We start from the raw sequence: 4,617 nt of genomic DNA on the forward strand, positions 1-4,617 counted from the left end.
GTGCCAGGTACCCCAGCATCAGTGGCCTGCTGATGCGACTCTGGTCCTCCCATCTGTCTGACTGCAAAGCTGTATTGTAACTGGTACTGCCTTTTTGAGTCCTGGGTCATAAGGCTTGTGTGGACATGTGGCCGCTGCAACCCCAGTGGTTATCTCTGAGTATATGACACATTGTTGACTGATGTTGCTTCAAAACCAGCTGTGACAAACAGTGACTAAATGTGAAAAACCAGTAAGGTGGTGGCTCACGAACGCACATGAGGAAAAAGCAGAGGTTTATTTTACCTGCCTTTTCAACATCCTTTCCCTCTGTAAATGGTTAGTTGGTTGTCTTTGGGGAGCACTAACCCTGATTCACATGATGTAGTGCAGGGCCAACATACAGCTGCCAGTTCAATGTGTATAGAAGACTTCGGGGAAATCAACACACATTTTTTTTTTTTTTTTTCCCATGTACTCATTCTGAATAGTTGAAATGTATATTTGTACAGTCTTTTAGACCTATTCAAGTGATGCTTATGATATTGTTATTGTGGACCCATCATAGATTTCTTTTTTAGTGTTGCCCTTGCTGTGTAATAAACGCTCTAGTTTACCTAGCAGAAGCTTGAAACTACACTAGTGTGGACTTTTGGACAGACTTAGTTTTTGCACATAACCTTGTACAATCTTGCAACAGAGGCCAGCCTCCTAAAGTATATATCTGGACTCTCTTGTATTATAGAATTTTTCTTGTTCTAAATATCCTTGACATTACAGCTGACAAAAAAAAAAAAAAAAAAAAAAAAAAAAAAAAAAAAAAAAAAAAAAAAAAAAAAAAAAAAAAACGCAAACAAAAACTGGTATTTCAGATCTGTTTTCTGAAATCTTTTAAGCTAAAATCACATGCAAGAGATGACTTTGCAGCTACTAATTTTGACACCTTTTAGATCTGTATCAAAGTGTGTTGTGTTGCAGCAGCAAACCAATGAGCGCTGCAGTTTGGATATTTAGTTCTCTCTTTAGTTCCCACCACCTTGGTGTCTTTTATATCATCTAATATATGACACACTGCTGTAGTATGTATGATTTTGTGATCTTTATTTCCCTTTGTATTCATTTTAAGCATTTAAATAAATTGCTGTATTGTGCTTAATGTAAATATTTGCTTTATTACACCTGACAGTCCTGTGTCCATTATATCTTGTGCCATTTGATGCCCTGGCTCGCTCTCATCAGAGATGGAAGCCACAGTCACCAAGCAAATTTGTGGAAAACCAAGATCTGCTATGTGTGGAAAGAATGCTTTCTCTCAAGGCACCTGTTACAAATTCTTTTGGTCTTTTTTTTCTCCCCCTTCCTCCTCCTTTTTAACTGCTAAGATAAAATAAACATCCTTGAGTTTTCCAGTTCCCCTTTTGTTAAAGGAGAAGAGCCTGCTTATATCTGTAAATGTCTTAATGATAAAAGGATGTAAACATAAATTGGCATTGATTTGCAAGCAGAATCTTAATGCCCTGGTGTTCGTTCCTCTAAATGAAATAAATGTTAGTTTTCACCTTATAATGGGAGCAATTTACTAAACGGGCAACCACTCTGCCTTTGTTATAACTCTCTTGACCATCTTGCTATTAAGAAAAATAGGCTTTGGAGATCACGTGTTTGGAGGGCTGTCAAGATGGAAAGGTGGTGTCTTTATTTTGCATAGATTCCCAAGAGCAACTAAACAGAACAGAAGGTTATTAGGAGGCAGAATTAGCCCCACGTTTTTAGCAATTACAGCAGTGATGGAATGGTAAACCCATGCTGACTGGTCAGTCACCTCTCAGGGAGGGACGCCAGCCTAAAAAGTCCTGGAGTGGGTGATTCTGTAACAAATAAGACCCTTTCCAAAAGACCTGTCTTACTAATAAGTTTTTCACCTGAAAGTAGAGATTTGACCATCCTCCCCCTAAAATATTTATTTAATGCTTCTTAAAATCAACACAAGAGAGAAAGTACTAGTAAAAGACTTAAGTTTGGGGATGGCACAAAGCTATTTGTTGCACAGGTAGCTTACAAATTCTCTGGAGCCCAGTGAATATTTGGGACAGAATGTCCCCAAATTAAAGATGCTACAGATTTACCAAATATGTAAACTATGGCATTGAGAGGTCTGTTTTCTCTTTGAGATAGGAATACCAGCTGATTGAAGCCATCTCACATTGGTTTGGAAATGATTCTGCCTTTAATTAACAGGTGGGAAGAGCTTTGCCTGGGCTTATGAGTCCTGCTTGGAGGACGAATGAGATGTGTGCGAAGTAGCAGGGGTGGGACCCATTCCTGTGTGGACATCTGAGCAGAGGAGAGAGGAAGATGCTTTCTCACTGCCTTGTTTTACATGGTGGGAGTGTGCCTTTTTGGCATTCAGCAAAGGGTTTAGCCACCTAAGAGTTGGAAATAACAGATTCCCAACTGGAAATGTTGCAAAAGCCCTAAAAGTGTCTCAATAAAAGCCATTTTAAAAGAACGTTGTTGCTACTGTTTGCTTTTGGAAAAATCTGAAAATCATTTAAAAGCTGTGGCAACCTGCCACCTTCTCAAGAGAGGACAACTAGGCTGAGCAATTATGCTGTAGGCCTGTGTTTTGACCAGGCAAACCTTTAGGTATCAGGTTCCAAAATCAAACTGGCTAGGACTTTGGTCCTTCTCCCTTCCCAGCACACTGGAGAACATTTTCATGTCCCCGGTCTTTGGCTCTTGTCATTGATGGGTGCAGATAGAAGTCTTCAATTGTTTGTCCCTTGCCTCAAAGATCCAAGCACAGAAAGATGGGCCCCTTCTGTTGCCCTGTGGTTGTCTACTTGGTCCAAATGCCTGCCCATTTAGATGCACACCATTTCAGAAATGAGCCACGCGTGCCAGATGTAAGCTATTTTGGATCTACTAAAGACTGGCCTTCCCTGTTTCAACCACATTCGAAGGGATTAAACCCACTTGTTAAGTGAATACTGCTGTTGAATACTTCCGCCTCAGTCAACCAACCTTGAACTTGTGATGGGACCCAGAAGTGTCTAGATGATTCTATGCCAGTAAAGTTTTGAGTGATGAAAAGAGATAGATGTGACTATCAGGGCAGCCTTGTACTTACTCCTCTGTGGTGAGCAATCAAATTTTTTAACACGAGATTCTTCTGGGATTGGCTGGCATCTGTCTCCCAATCCCACAGCACTGCTCCCTAAAATTAAAGCCTCTTCAAATACATAATCCCTGAAAGAGTGTCCGGTAAGCAATAGCTTGCTTATGCTCATTTACCACAAACTAGCACAAGTAAGCCTGTGCTTCACCTTGCTTATTAAGTAATCTCTCCCTGTCTCTCCATTAGTGTCCTTTTCTACACATGTGATCCTGATTTCTAACCTTCCCTGCTTGTCATTGGGTTGGTACCAACTGCAGGCATGTTGAGCATCACCTTTGTGCAGGGCACTTCAAGGACAAATTCCTCAAAAATTGGAAATAGATGGTGCTCTTATCATCCTGAAAAAATAATATCGCAAAGAGAACTGGGAGTCAAGTTTTAAAATGAAAGGAAGGTTTTCCTACCAACAACTCATAGGTTGATCCAGACTTGCACCAAAGGAGCTTTGATGTTTACTAATTCTTTTGCAAATTGTCAAAACCACTCGCAGATATTCTTTAACTCATAATTTCCGATCAGAGGGATGCTTCCTCACAGATTTGTTTGGTGGGAGTGTTGATCTTTTTGGCATTTAGAATTTAGCTCCAACCAAACAGGATGATGGAAGAAGGTCCACAGTCTTCCCAGACAGACAACTGGGAATTACAAGGCAGCGCCTTCTGCGTTAGTGAACTTGTGTGTGTGTGTGTGTGTGTGCATGAAATGTTCATGTGTCTGTGAGGCAAGTCCTACACACAGCAGCAGCATCTGGCCAATTAGAAAGGTAAGGCCATTGAAACCTCTGCATTAGACATCTTTCAGGCCTTTATAAATGTAATCACTAAGGGGCTCAAAATGGATATCCTAATAATAAGCCAACTGGCACCTTTTGAAATTTGACAAAGCAATTGTCACGCTACCTGCTAGAATTAAAAGGGCTTTTCCAATGTGCTTGGCGTAAGCATTGCACTGACTGCCATCTAGACTGGAGCAGAACGTAGCAGCTGTGTATCGGAAGCAGCCATCTGGGAGTCTAGGAATCAAAAGTCAAACCCTGCCCTAGAAAGCTCCAAGGGAGAGAAGCGGGGAGATATTAGGTGACTTGCATGTTGCTTCTCGGTCTTCCAGCTATGCTGTATCGCTTAAACCCAGGTCACGGAGGCCTCCAAGCAAGGGGCTTGACCCACCTTCCTTACAAGTGCAGTTTTTCCTAAAAAACGCCCAAAGCAAGTATCCTCAGAACATTGCTGAACAAGCTGTAGGACACTGGATTCCAAGATGTGAGTCTTGACAACTCTGCCCCATCCCACCCTGAACACACACAAATCCTGCAAAGGGAGTATGGGCTCCAGGTGACCAGACATGGAAGAGCCTGAGAAGCTATATAACTTGTCCACGCTCCCAGCAGACAAAGGCGAGCTGGCCGACTCCACCCCAGGGTATCCGACTCCATAACCATTGGCATTCCAGAGACACCACAC

This window comes from Chrysochloris asiatica, unplaced genomic scaffold (assembly GCF_000296735.1).
Source record: "Chrysochloris asiatica unplaced genomic scaffold, ChrAsi1.0 scaffold00023, whole genome shotgun sequence".
Taxonomy (NCBI): Eukaryota; Metazoa; Chordata; class Mammalia; order Afrosoricida; family Chrysochloridae; genus Chrysochloris; species Chrysochloris asiatica.